Below are 16,080 nucleotides of genomic sequence, written 5' to 3' on the forward strand. Positions count from 1 at the left end.
GTGAGGTAGGGATCCAGCTTCATTGTTTTGCTTGTGGAAATCCAGTTGTCCGGGAACCAATGGGTGATGAAATAATTCTTTCCCCATTGAGTGGACTCTAACTTTGTCAAAGATCAACAGGACATAAATGTATCAGACTAATTTTTATTTATCCTATTTGCTTCTTCAATCTGAGGATTCAAATACTGCTTTGAATAAATTCGTTTTCTTTCCTCCTTAAAGCTCCTATTAGGCCTGTCAGTGCTACTGGGCTTTTAAATTTGTTCATCCGTGTTTCTTCATTTCTTTTTCACATTTTCTCTTTATAACTTTGTGCTACATTCTGGGTAACTTCATCAAATCTATCTTCCAGTTTATCAGTTCTCTTTTCAGCTAGGTCTAATCCACTATTTAATCTCCATTAAATTCAATTACAATAACAGTATTTTTCACTTTTAGAAGCTCAGATTTGATTCTTTGTCAAATCTGCATATTCTTTTTTCATTGCCTTTTTTTCTTATAGCTCAAATTCTTTTTCTTATGTCTTTAATGATTTTATGTATACATATTTTGTAGTCTATAGTCTATATTTCAAGTTCTTAAAGTGCTAATCCTCTTGTCCTTTATTGTATTATCCTTTATCGTACCTGCTGAACAGTTCCACATTATTTACAACTTTTTAAAAATCATAATTTCATCTTCACTGAAGCTCAGTTTTCTAGGAGAATTTCACACAATCTGGATTGTGGTTTTACATTTGCTTCTAAAAGGTACCCCAGGTGTATTACTAGCCTAATACTTACTCTTTATTACTTTGAGGTTTATTATACCATGCAAGTTATAGTGTATGAAGTCCAAACCCATGGTTTCAATTTTTCTTGGGAGACTCCTTTTTTCATTCAAGGTTTGAGGCAAGATTCCTTAATTGAATGGGGGGAGGAGGTGGTGCTTTTCCTTCTAGTTCTCTATTTCATTGATTTTTAAGCCCACTGAAGGTTCTGGTTCAATGCTGGGTTCTCAGTTCTAATTCTCTGCTTCTTATGAGTTCGGAGACTTGAGAATGAATGTTAAAACCAAAGGCTGAAGCTCACAAATCCTCTCCCTCGTAGGCTATTCCATCATTAGCATGATTCCTAACTTGCTTTCAAATTCCTTCTTAATTTCTGGTAATTGGAGATACCTATCTTATTGAACGCTCAGTTTGTTTGAAAGTATATTCAGCATATCTAGATATTTTTATTGGGATTATTTCTATGTTAGCTAATCCACATTCTGCCAGAATCAGAAGACCTATAATATTTTCCAACTAAACTAAGTGTTTTTTCTATATATTGATTTTAGTATATCTTGTAAGTAGCCAAAATACAGCAATTTCCTATCATTTGAAACAGCTTTTTGCTTGATTCTCTTGGGTTCTTCAGAGAGACATCTACAGAAACAACATAAAAAGTGTTGTCTTGATTTCCCACATTTACAATTTATTTTCTTGTCCAAAGGTACTGATAACCATTTCTAAATGTGTTGATACTAGCGGTGCTGGAGAACAATCTCATCTTCCTCCTGAATTCATTGTAAACATTTCACCCTTAAGCATGACTCTGAGATAGTTTTTCAGGCATTTAAAAAACATATGATGCTATTCCTATTTTGCTAAGATGATTTATCAGGATTGAATAATAAATATTTTAAAACTTTTTTAATGAGATGTAATCCACATGACATAAAATTAACCACTTTAAGTGAATAATTAAGTGGCATTTAGTACATTCAGAATGTAGTGCAACCACCACCTTTAATTCCAAAATGTTTTTCTCACACCAAAAGGAAAACCGATGGTCATTAACCATTTGCTTCCCATTGCCACTCCCATCACCCCTAGCAACCAATAACCTGCATTCTGTCTTTACAGATTTACCTATTTTGGATATTTCATATAAATGGAATCACACACTATGTGACCTTTAGTAGTTCCCTTAGCATACTGTTTTCATGGTTTACCACACTGTAGTATGCATAAGTATTTGATTGCTTTTTATAGCTGAGTAATATTCCATTTATAGCTGAGTAATATTCCATAAAAACAGGAGAGTACATGTATTTATTTGAGTATCTGTTTTCAATTCTTTGAGGTATATACCTATCAGTGGAATTGCTGAGTCATATGGTCATTCTATGTTTAGCTTTTTGAGAAACCATCAAACTGCTTTCTACAGAAGCAGATTTTACATTCCTATCAGCAATGTATAAGGGTTCTAGTTTCTCCACATCCTCACCAACACTTACTGTTTTCTGTTGTTATGGGGTTTTTTTGTTTTTTGTTTTGTTTCAGGTATAGCCACCCAAGTGGGTGCAATGTGTTACTTCATTGTGTTGGTTTTTTTTTTTTTCAATTATAGTTGACTTTCACTGTGGTTTTGATATGCATTTCCCTAATGACTAATGATGCTGAATATCTTGTTGGCCATTTGTTTTTGGGGAGATAGTTTTGGAGTTTTAAAAACATTCTCTATTTACTTCATGGTTAGGGGCCTATTCAACTTTCTTTTTCTACTTTAGCTAATTTTAATAATGTGTATTTTCCTAGAATATTCTTAATCTAAATTTTCAAACTTATCAGGAAAAACTATACAGTATTCATATAACTGAAGTCTGTAATTGGGTTTCCTCACTTTCTCATTTCTACACTATATATCTGTGTTTTCTTAAGGCTCTTCCTAGTACCACCTCCGAGTCATTTAATCTCTATTTCCATTTTATAATAATAAAATGAGAAAGTAGAGTTTTATGATCTCTGAGTTACCTTTAGGTGCTCAGAAATGAACACAGGCTTCAAACCATTTTGAAGGATTTTATTCTATCATCTTGATCAATTCAATTGGTCACATATGGGTATTTATGCCAACAAAAATGGGGGGAGGGAAGATTTGGTGGAAAGACAAGAACAAAAATATCTTCCATATGGACTGACTCTTAACTGTCTAATCTATTTTAGAAATGTGGAGATGGAAATCAGCCTTATGTCTTATTAGACTATGAGAAAAACATGCCCATTGAAACAAACATTATTAAAGAGGTCTCTTCTCTTCTGAGACACTATCTCACTGAAAAACTGCAGCTGATTTATGCTTTAACGGCTAAAATATTTGACACTGGGACTTCTTTTGTCTGTATGCCTTTTCCAAACTCCCTCTGAGTGAGGGACTTTTATTCACAAAAATGTACTTTAGAAAAACTAGTGTGTGGAATTTCATTCTTAGATGAATTAAGTCATTTTTCCTTTCCTTGAAAAAATTATTTAAAAAGTACATTTCACCCCCTGCTTTGGCAATGTTATCCACCAGAAGAAATGTAGAGCTCTTACGTGAGAGACTGTACAGTTAGCAGTTCCCAACATTAACAAAAGTGACATGATCATTAATTTGTAAAAAGCTACAAGGCATATTATTACATATACATAGCCTATGTAACATAAAAAATATAGGGTGCAGGTGTGCTGAACAGGACATCAAAACTTGTTTGGGGCCTTTAATCAAAGAGGAGTAGTAAAATCAAATTAAAATGGGCTTTTCTTTAAGAATAAACTTGGAATACAACTGTATATGAACAAGTCATCTGACCTAAGCATATGTATTAAATCTAACCACATTAGTGTAAAGCTCAAAGTAACTTAAAGAGATCCAAAAGCTTCATCTTTCAAATGTGACACTAAGTGTCAAAAAAGTTAAGTGATTTAAACAAGGTCAATAACTAGTAAATTAACAGAACCAGGAAAAGAACTCTGATTTTTGATTTCTAGATCTATCTTTTTTTCAACTATCTCATATTACCTCTGCAATTCTCCTAATTAAGTAATGCCTTATAGTTTACTACTCTTATATACATTAAGTTAATGTTATTCTTCTTTTAAAAAAGGTGGTTGATCAAATAGGGAGAGTCGTTCATTTTGGAAATGTTGCTTATGACTGAAGGGTGGCTTGATCTTCCTCATAGCTCAATATTTCTTTCATAAATGAAATTACAGTTTTTCCTTGTAAAACTATATCACTGTTAATCACACAGTAGATATGGGGAATTTTGCTTCACAGAAATATGATAGCTAATAAATGAAGAAGGGATGACAGAATTGGAGTATCATTAAGGGTTGTAAAACCCTTAATGAATTAATAATCCCAGGCAATAATCATCATTGGTTACTGTCATCCCAAAGATAGATAATCAGCTATTGTGTGACTTCTGATAATAGTCCACACCAACAATGAAGTATTCCTGGGAAACAAAAACCCAAAGCTAAATCTGATCAAGCCTCTAAAACTACAAATTCACAAGGACAGGAAACAGAGTGAATATGTTAAACAGAATAAGTTTGGGGCATTTTCAATTTGCTAAGGAGTGAAGAATTGAAGGACCCACCAGAGGAACAGGTTCCAGTGAACACTAGTCTCTCATTGGGACCATCTGGACAAGTAATGCCCTAGGAGTGGACGTAAATCAGAGAGAGGGAGCCTTGTCAAAACTAATCCAGCCTTCATTCTGTCAATATAAAACCTGACAAGGACGTTATAAGAAAGGAAACTTATAGTCCAATCTGTCTCCAAAACAAAAATGTGAAATTTGTCAACAAAATATTAACAAACAGAATCCAGCAATAACTCAGTAAACTCAACTTGATCATGATGGATATCAATGAGGTAGTTTATTCTACGAATGTAAGGTTGGTTGACTATTCAAAAAATCCAGTAAGTGTAATTTACTACCTAACAAAATTAAAGATAAAAATAATATAATCATCTCAATAGGTGCGGAAAAGGCTTTTGATAAAATTTAGTTTCCATTAATAATTTTAAAATTATTTTTTAACCAAGAATAGAAAGGAACTTGTTCAATCTGATCAACTGTGATAAGATCTGGAATGAGACAAGGATTCTTATCACCAATTCCAGCCAGTATTGTACACCAGGCTGTAACCAGTGCAATGAGGGAACAAAAAGAAATGAAAAGTATAAGGATTGGAATGTAAGAAATACAACTATAGTTATTCATAGATTATATAATTGTATTAGTAGAAAATCCAAAAGAATACACAAGTTACTAGAATATGTGAATTTAGCAAGTTGTTAGATATAATTTCAACATAGAAAAGTCAACTGTATCCTTTCACAATATACACAAATATTGAATCATTATGTTATACACCTGAAACTAATGTTATCTGTCAAGTATAATCTCAATTTTTAAAAAGCCAATTGTATTTCTATAACAGCAATAGCAGAAAATGGATTTTTTAAAAATGCCATTTATAACAGAACTACTGAATGCTTGATACTATCCTTCATTCACAAATCTACTCTTCTACCAACAGTCTTCCCCCAAATCTCTACCCTTCCAATCGCTCAGATAAAAACCTTGGCAACATCCTTGGTTTCACTTTCTCTTTGTAAAGCCTTATAAATCAATCCATCAGCTCTATCTACAAAACACATCCAGAATCCGACTCCTTTTCACCACTTCCCCTGCTATCACTCTGACGTAAGCCACGATCACCATCCATCTGGATTTTTGCAATAACCTCTTAACTGATCTCTCTGCTTTCCTCGTTGCTCAGCAAAGAGTCACGGTGATCCTTTTAAAACATAAGTCATACAACGTCACTCTTCCTTTCAAACTCTTCAGTGGCTTCCCATTTCACTCCAAATAAAATGTTTTATAAAGCCCTACACCAGTGGTATTTCAAAGGGGGCTGTTAGGAAATATGTGGAGGCACTTTTGGTAACAATCACCAGAAAAATTATTCGTAGGTAGTCAGTGAGGGGCCACAGATGACAGACTTCCTGCTACCTGTATGACATTTGAATGTCCCAAAGGATATTCACTTAAAATAGATTGAAAAAACTTACTAGTAATTATTTTAGATTAGGCCCTCGCTCCATTCTACGTATACACACACATAGTGTTTTTGTACAAATGCAACTGTGTAATCAAGGGAAGACTGTACTTCGATAAGAATTTTACCCAAAGTTATTAACCAATTAAAAAAATAACATTACCAATTGCAATCCACTCATGGTATATGAATTACCAATACATCATATCAGTCTACATCTGCAGCTATCTCACCCACAGTGATTCTATGTAAAGGCATACTATTTTTAGGTCTTCTGGTCCAGTTATGTCCAAGCATTTACACTCTGGTATAATTTTATTAAAATTTTCTTTTGTTTCTTATTTATATGTTTAATTATGTAAGCATAAGTAGGTTGTAGTGTGTAAACATTTTATTTAGGACAGTACTTATACTTTTACTTTTACTTACAGTAAAAGATACAGTAAAAAATGTAGGTGATAGGTCTGACAGTGTTGAAAAGTACTTAACGATATCATTGGGCACCCTGTTCCTTACCTGATTCTCATCTTCACTTGTCCCATTCCCTCTAAACACACTGGCCTCTTTGCTATGCCTCCAACATACGAGGCATCAAGTGCAAAGCTCTGGGCCAGGAGAATGCCTGGTATTCTAGAGACACAGCAAGGAGGCCAGTGTGTTTAGAGCAAATGGTACAATTAGAGATGAGAAGTAAGAAAGCAAGCATTCAGGTTTCTGAGGAAGCCGATTGTCTACTTTCTTTGGGTCATTGCTCAAAAGTCACTTCTTAGGTGAAGGCTTCCCTGATTATCCTATTTTAATTTCACTCCCCACCCACACTCCATTTCTTTTTGCTCTATACCAAGTACTTTATATGTATTTATTTTTTCATTGTTAACATCCATTAGAATGTGTGCCCTGTGCAGGGATTTTGTCTGTTTTGTTCCCTGTATTCCCAGTGAATGACAGCTACCTAGAACACTGGCACAGAGCAGGCACTCAGTGAGTATCTTCTGAACATATCAATGAATTACTGGACTCAAAGAGAAGAAAATGAACCACATTACTTAGCTATACACTATGCAATAAGACTTATAATAATGAAAACTTTTACAATAAACCCAAGACAAAGAAAAGGAGCTAATTAATGCCTGTAGGACGGAATGAAAATGTTAATGACCTACATAATGTTAAAAGGAAAAGCATAGCTAATACTCAGTTTAGAGGTAAGAGATTAAGAGGTTTCATATTTTTATCTTACTTGGTAAGGAATCAAGATATACCATCTAAAATGAACAGAACAAAAAATTTTATAAGGACAGTAAACCAAGAGGAAAAACTAAATAATCTAATTCCAAACGTCTGGGCAGAGAAGGGGCAAAGACGGAAGGGAAGGATGTGTGGGTTAAATCATTCCTTCTCTTCTTTATAGTGGGGAACCAATGAAAAATATGAGTAAATTAAGAAAAGGGAGCGAAATCATATTATCTAAAGAAGTGAAAATATTACTAATGGTAGAAGCAGAAATAAAAATGGTTAAAAGTGTCACTGGGGAGTGGATTAGGGATAGAAAAGACGTTTTTAATCACAAGCATTTTGATAAAAAATGTTTAAGTTTAAATTATATATAACACTTACAATAAACTAACTTTTAATTCACCTATCATGTAATAAAATTATAGTATAGTGCTGAAGAATATAACCCTCTAAGTCTAGACCAGTGGAGATCTAGTCCTAGTTTCAAATTATCAGATATTACCAACTATTCCTGTAACGGAAATCTTACTGCATATTATGTCACAAAGAAGTTAAGTGCTTAAGAGTTACTGAATAGAGTTGAAACTTCTATGCAAAATATGCATATACAGCAAATCATTAGTAACTGAAATGCTTGAGATGAATAAACCATTAACATTTCACAATTTATGTTTTAAAAGTTATTGAAATATCTTATTGTCCTGATCCAAAGACATATTTTTTTCAAATTTTTAGTGTTTCAGAGCAAAATTATAAGAGCAAATTATAATGTAGTTGTCATTGCCAACATGCTAGCAAACTTAGAAATGAATACAATGTCTCTGTTCAACCAACTGTCACTTCAGTTGATTTATTCCACTGGTACCACACATGGTTGAATTGAACATAACTTAAGTTTGGATCACTACTTCTCACCTAGAGTATCTTCCAAAAAATTACAGTGTGAAGCAGATTTGAAAGGAAACATTATTGTGTATGCAGAAGATCGTCTGTCACACTCAGGCAACAGAATTACAAGCAGAATTACAATGTCCCATCTCTTGGGAGAAATAGAATTTTTAAAGCTAGGGGAGGTTAGTGTGATCAATGCAGAAGTCCTCAGACACTAAACATCTATTAATAGTTTCTAGCTGATATTCAAGAGAAGATATTTAACTTGTAGTCTTAAAAATTCAATTAAGGAAAAAACCCAAGAAACAAGAAATGCAGATTAAAAACTCCAGTATTCAACTGGCATCTAACCAATAATAACAATAACAGCAGTAGCAGCAAACATTTATTGTGACTCACTATGTACCAGGCAGTGCTGTGTTCTTCAACTGTACTTGTACTTACTCATTTAATTCTCAGAACATCTACACTATGTAGGTACAGTCCTCATTTTGCAGATGATGAAACAGGCATAGAGAAGTTAAGTGATTTTCTTAAGGTTACACAGTTAATAATGGACAAAACTCAAACTCAAAGTCAGGTAGTTTGGCTTACAAGCATATGCTTTTAGAGAGCTCCAGATGCCTCTCTAAAATTGTATTACAGAGCCACTGAAGGACAGGAGGCAGGCAAGTAACATAACCATATTTGCAATTTAGGTAGATCACCATTACAGTACTAAGATAATAGGTTGGAATGGAAACAAGATCAGAAGCAAAGAAAATAGTCAAGAGTCCTTGTAATGGTCAGAGGGAGAAAAAAAGGATCAGAACCTGATTAAAGTGGTGGCACTAGGAAATAACAAATAGAGGTGATAAATACTTAAGTATAGATAAAATACAGTGACTGGTTGACACTGCTGGTTGCCTACATGACGGCCATTCCTTCCACAGGCTTCCATGCAAGCAGAGCCTGAAAATACCAACTAACTGCTTTCTTGGCTTACCATGCAACTACAGCATGGGCATTTGATGCAATCCTACAATGGAAAGTAGTGGGAAGTTTGTGTGCTTGTAAGGGGTTGTCCCATTCTGATATAAAAGATACTCATTCCCTCAGTCCTTATCTTTAGATAATGATGAGTGAGTGTATAAATTATTTTTTAAATTGCTGGATTCTGTGTGTTTATGTTTTATCAAGAGTTTTGTGTTGATAGCTATAAATTAGTATAGTTTCCTTCTTTGATGCTGTCAAGTTTTGGAATGCTACATACATAAAGAGAATTTGTAGGATTATAAAATGAATTTGTAAGGCTTAGATGAACAGATAAAGCATGACTTTTATCTTTTCATTAGAAGCTTAACAGTATTTTATTGGTATGCTACAGGTGAGAGGTAGACAAAGGAGACAGGTATCTTTGACATCTTATGGTATTTCTTCTACAGTAATTGGTCTCTTTATATTTTCAATTTCCTTTGGAGTAGTTTTGGTCATTTATATCACCCACAAATATTACCAATTTTACCCATGTTTTCAAGCTTATTTGTATGGAATCTTAATTTTTAAAAATTCACCACTATCTGTGATTATTTTCCCATTTTACTTTTTATTTTATGCACTTGTGCTTTGTTTCTTGATAAATTATGTGTAGCAACTTTCAATTTTGCCTAACACTTTCTACCCAAATCTGAAATCACAGATTATTAAATGTTACGTGGTAAGTCAGTCACTGTAGGATGAGGAACTACCCTTTGAGAAATACAGAAAAAGAGCTCTACTTTCTGTGCCGTGGCTATACGGACACACACAAAATAAGAAAGTCCTGTTATAAAAATACTGCCTATTATAACTTCTAGCACAATGGCAAGTCCTTATCTTAAAAAGGACTGGATCCCCAAACCACCTAGCAGGTCACTTAATACAACAAAATGTTGGTCTAAGAGGCAAACACATCCAATTCTAGCATTCATCTGTTCAAGTCTCCACTTGGTCTATCCTACTTGTACATACTAGCATAATTCTCGACTTAGGTTTACAGCCCTAAACCAAAGGGATAAGAAAGCCCTTCCATCTCATTGAGTTAAAATAATTAGGCCAATTTATAAACATCAGTAACAAATATGAATTTTGTATCCAGCCCCTTACTCTCCATCCTTTCTAATTTGAACAGAATATGATCTCTTTCAGAATCTAACCAACAAAAGACCCATTTTAGCATTCCGTATATTCTACATAATCACAGACCTAAGATTTTACTTACAAGTCAGAGGACTGGTGGACTGGCTTGGATTCTACCAATTTATTTAACATCTAAAATTAATACTAGCATGTTAAAATACAATGTTAGCAGGCAATTATAGATAGATTCTGAGTGTATTACTTTAATAGGTGAAGCATACTATTTAAATCAGCAGTTCTCAAAATTTTTGGTCTCAGGACCCATTACACTGAGTATTCCCAAGAATTTTTATTTGTGCCAATTATATCTATTGATAATGACTATGTTATAAATTAAAACTAAGAATTTTTAAAAATATTTAATTTAATTAAATATAACGATAATTAACCTCGCTGTGACATAAAAACATTTTTAATGAAAAATAACTATATTCCCCCCCAAAAAAAATTGTGAGAAGAGGGGCACAGTTTCACATTTTTGCAAAGCTCTTTAATATCTGCCTTAATAGAAGAAAACTGGATTTTCATATTTGCATCTTCATTCTATCTGTTTTGCAATTATGTTGTTTTGGTGGAAGTATATGAAGAAAATCTGGTGTCACATATGTAGTTAGAAAAGGAAGTTCTTCAGAACCCTATGAAAAGGTTTTAGGGACCTCACTTTTAGAACCACTACAGGTAATATTTGTGTATAGGTAATATTTCACTTTTAACATTAAAATTCCCTCTCCATTAAAACAATCATCTCTGTTATACTCGTAGATTGACTTCTAAGACAAGCTTTGAAACCCACTTTAATCATTACTCACACTAAATTACACTTACATAGGCACTAGTATACTTAAACACACACAGCAGAGACCAAACTTGTATTGGTTTCACTTGATTATTGTCTAGTATTGCATTTTTATTTCTAGTAATTGCATATCCTGTACCTCCTATTCTCTAGAGTAGCTAGTCCATTGTCTTCAAAATCTAATTTACAACTTCTCTCCCCACTCTTCTACGAATAGCTTCCTATTTCCTTAAGAAAACATGTCTTTAGAATAGATATCCATCAATCTCAAGCCACCAACATCATAAATTTAAGCGCATTTACACCCTTTTTTCCACTTTTACTAGTGTTTAAATAGAAGCAACGTCTTTCCTCCAGTCTAAAACTAATTAATCCACTCTCTACATGGCTTGTAAAGGTCTTTAATTACGCTCAAGGCTCTCCCATCTTAAAAACAACATTCAATAGAAAACAAAGCCACCAGTGATTTATACACTTCAAATGAGTAAACTTTATGGTATGTGATTACATCTAATAGAACCATTGAAAAAAACAAAACACACACACGGTTTCTCAACCTCTCACTCCCTTTGCTACTCTGCCTTTATGCATGCCCTCCTCTGAAGACAAACTTTTGCATTAAATTTTTTAACACTTTATTGAGGCACAATTGACATACTATAAACTATACATATTTAACGTATACAATTTGCTGAGTTTTTGAAATATATTTGAGAAACCATCATCACAATCCATTAAATACACAGCCATCACCACCAAAAGTTTCCTTGTGCCCCTGTATAGTATTTGCTTTTCACCCCTCCCTCTCCATCCTCATACAACCTTGTCTGACAAACTTCCTGAATTAGTAATCTCTAGATTTATTGTCTCCTTTCTTATTTTATACCCATTCATTCCTCAGTGTAGATTCCATCCTAATGACTCCACTGTAAATGCTATCATCAAAGTCACCAAGACTTTCAGGTGTTTAATCTAATGAAGTTTCATTTGTATTTGACCTCTTGATAGCATTTGACCACTGTCTCCTTCCTTGAAACCTTGGCTTCTGAGGCCACACTCTCCAGGTTGCCCCTTCTACCTCTCTGGCTACTCATTCTTGGTCTCCTTTGAAGAGACCCATTTCACTGCCTGTCCCTTCTATGAGTATGTCCTAGGCCCTCTTCTCACTTCCCGTAGGCAATCACGTTTACTCATGACTTTAATGACAATTTATATACAGTCAATCCTCATTATCTGAGGATTCCATATTCACCTACTCACTAAAATTTATTTACAACTTCAACATCAAAACTCACGGTCTTTTGTGGTTAGTGGGGAGCTGCATGTACATGAACCACAGGAACCTCAAAAGGAATTCCTTTTCTCTATCTACAAGTGTGCGCTTCCTCAGTGAGCATGCCCACTGCCCTATTAGTTGCCTACATGGAAAACTTTTTAAACCAACTCATCACTAGTTCAGAATTCTGTGGTCTCTAAGGCCAGGCCAGATAACACATCATTTGCCCAGCTATATCTGACTAAGGAAATGCATCTATTTCTAGGCCATAGAAAAAAATTTCGAGTTCTGATTCTCTTATTCTACCCAGTTGTATGTAAGTGTGTGGGGTAGGATGGGATGGAGAGGGGAGGAAAAGTAGGTGAGGGGGACTCAACATGCCAGAGGGAATAAATGTCTTCTAGAAAGGATTTCAAAAGGCCATTTGGAAAAGACTATACAAAAAAAACCCAACCTAAATGCGATGCCTTACCTGAATAAGATATAAATCTTATATTTTATGTGCTTATCTCTAAAGCACATACCATCCAGCTGTTTCTTATGATAAATGAGAATGACACGGAAAGATACTGGACCTTAATTATCTCACACAAAATACTTAAAGGCTATATATTTCATAGCCAATCAGAAGTTCAATGAACATTACTTCAATTATTTCAACACTGTATACCAACCTCTCAGAATCCTGGAAATGAGATTTTAAAAACATATATATATATATGCTTATTTATTATAAATTTATTATATTTATATAAATGATATGTGTTCACAAGAAATGTGACTAGTTCCAAAGGATATACACTGAAACGTAAAAGATCCCCAATCCTTCATTCCTATTCTGTAGTTCAGAGTAGCTTGTGTCCTCTTACAGATATTTCTTACATATATAAGCACATACATGTTTTCTTTACTACAAACAGACTCGTATTATAGACTGCTCTGTATCTTGCCTTCATTACCTAACAATAAATGCCTTGAAGTCATCTTTCTGTATGAGCACATGCAGGTGCCGACGTCAGTGTTTCCTATGTCCATGATCATCACTTCTAACAGCTTAGGACAAGAAATTAGGTGTCTCCTCAATACCCCCCTTTTTCATTCCCTTGATCCAGTCCGCCTCCAATTCCTGTTGCTTTGATCTCTTAATGACCTCTCGGTTTACTTCATTTCTTTTCATCTCCCCACGCTAGTCACCACGCTAGTGCAGCCCACCATCATCTCTCTCCGCTGGATTACTGTCATAATCTCTCACTAGACCCCTTCTATCCACTCTGGGCGACCTCCAAACCACACTGCAGCCAGAGTCCCCGGAGCTGGGGAAGAAGAAAAGGTTCCGGGAGATGGATGGTGGTGATGATTGCATAACAATGTGAATGTTTTTAATATTACTGTACTGTACACCTAGAAATGGTTGAAATGGTAAAATTTATGTTATATATACTTGACCACAATAAAATAAACAAATAAATAATGAAAAACACCATACATTGAATGGCTTCCTGTTACCTTAAAAGTCCAAAATCTTTAATATGGCCTACAAAATTCTGCCCTACTTCTTTCCAGGTTCATATCATGTAACTTCCTACACTACAGCCTTCGTCTAGCTCTTTGGTATCATTCTTTTCTCCCACCATCAGGGCCTGTGTATAGACACATTCCATAATTCTAAAATGCTCTGCCTACTTTTTTATTTAATTCATCCCCACTCAATCTTTAGATATCAGGCCAAACTTCATTTTCTCAGAGAAGCCTTCCCTGGATCCTCTAGTCCATGTCATGTTTTGTTACAGGCTCTTACAGAGCCAGATTCCCTTTTTAAAAAGCCTTTATCTCAGTTTGCAATCATGCATTATTAGTGCAAATATCTCATTAAAGTCTGTCTCCCCCACAAAGAGACTATAAACTCCACAAAAGCAAGAACTATGCCTTTTTTGCTCACCACTTAGCATATGCCTGGCACGTAGCAGGTATTCAAAGAAATTTACTGAATACATGAATATAGATCTACCTTATTAACAGCAGCAAAGAATTCCACTTAACAGATGTCATAATTTCTTTATCCAATCCTGGAATGGTGGACATTTATTTCCAGATTTTTGTTATTACAAACAACGCTAGGAAGACCAGTATAATGCCAGTATATCTATCTATTAATGTACTTAAATGTAATTCTTAAATGTAAAATAAAATTGCAGGTCAAATGAAAAGTGCATTTACAACGTTTTAACTAATATTTATAAATTGCCCACCTAAGAGGTTGTAATTTATACTTTGAGTAACCAACAGTGTATAAGAATGATCATTTCCACATACTTCATACTCAACTCTTATAACCAAATGTGCCAACTTCTTTGCTGGAGGGAGGTAGTAGAGAAGAGTGTTAGTTTTTATGTAAGAGAGGTGTTTTTTCTCTTTTAATATCATACTAAACATGAAAAATCAAAATATTTATGTTTATTATTCCTATAAATAAGAAGTTGCAAATGAGTTAAGTAAACAGAGCTAAGTGATTAGAAAAACCCTCAGTTATTGGGCAGACTGTGGACAACTGTGTGTATTTTTAAAACCATGTATTTATTTAACCTGTAGATTGTACAAGTCCCTTTTCCTGTCACATAGATTTGTTTGTTTTGTTTTTGAAGCCTTAGTCCATGCTTTAATCAATGGTACTGAGGCAGTAAAAAATGAGGAGAAAAATCACAGTAAGAATATTCACACATAAGAACATAAAAAAATAAAAATAATAATAATAATAATAGATGGGCCAGCCCTGGTGGCTCAGGTGGTTGGAGCGCCGTGCTTCTGACACCAAGGTCGCCGGTTTGATTCCCACATGGGCCAGTGAGCTGCACCCTCTACAGCTAAGATTATGAACAATGGCTCTCCCTGGAGCGGGGCTGCCATAAGCAGCCGGAGGTTGGCGTGAGCTGCCACGAGCTGCTGCGGGCTGCGGAGTGCTGCCGTGGGCTGCTGTGTGCTGCCTCAACGGGGGGGAACACAAGGCTCATAATATCAGCATGGGCCAGGGAGCCGTGTCCTACACAACTAAGCTTGGACTAGGGGTGTGGGGTGAGGCGGAAGATGCGGGGGGGGGGGGGGGGAGAGAAAACAATTTCAACATTTTAAATTAAATTAATTTTTTCTTGGAGATCTTAACATTTTAATCTAGTTCCTTCTACTTTTTGCCCCCAACTCTAATATAACTCACAGTGTACTGACATAATTGTGCCTCTTTTCACTACACAGTTCAGTGTGTACATTTTTTCCATGTCCTTAAATATGACCTTTCTTCTCCCAAGCTTTAAGTAGTAGTAAGAAAAAGCAATTGCACAGCACGCCCTTCTCTAGCTCTTCACTCTGTTCTTAATGTTTGAACTTCCATTTCCTGTTCTGATAAATGAAGGCATTAAACGAACTCTATATGATTAACAATTACAAGATTAAAGAAAAAATTCCTTTCTATTTAACTCTTCTGATTTAAGATTTTCCAGAATAAACCAGGCCTGTCTGTAAGAAAGCAGACTCCCACTACCTCTACTCTGCCACCCAGTAAGCATATCTCACAGAAATTAATTTGATTCTTGATAATTCAGGATTTTTAGACATTTCAGGATTAGTATTCTCATCATAAATGATCTTATTAATAGTGATTCCAGATTATATACCTTCTCACATATTTAAATTCTGGATTACCATACTAATAAAAGAAACTAATGTCTTACAGATTTTGGTTTAGGGAACCAATGAAAAAACGTTAACAAGTGTCTCTTTACAGAGCAAATCGCACAATCTAAAACCAATACCTCCAGATTTCTGTTAAGTAGCTTTGCTCATTCTTTCCCTGAAGAATTGAAGTACCTCCAC

General features: G+C 34.8%; 1 protein-coding gene across 18 annotated transcripts in view; it reads right to left on the reverse strand.

The window, feature by feature from the left end:
• NUMB (NUMB endocytic adaptor protein) overlaps nucleotides 1–16,080 on the reverse strand; it is a 134,215-nt gene that overhangs the window by 36,862 nt on the left and 81,273 nt on the right. The window lies entirely within an intron of this gene.

This window comes from Rhinolophus hipposideros, assembly GCF_964194185.1.
Source record: "Rhinolophus hipposideros genome assembly, chromosome: 5".
Lineage (NCBI taxonomy): Eukaryota > Metazoa > Chordata > Mammalia > Chiroptera > Rhinolophidae > Rhinolophus > Rhinolophus hipposideros.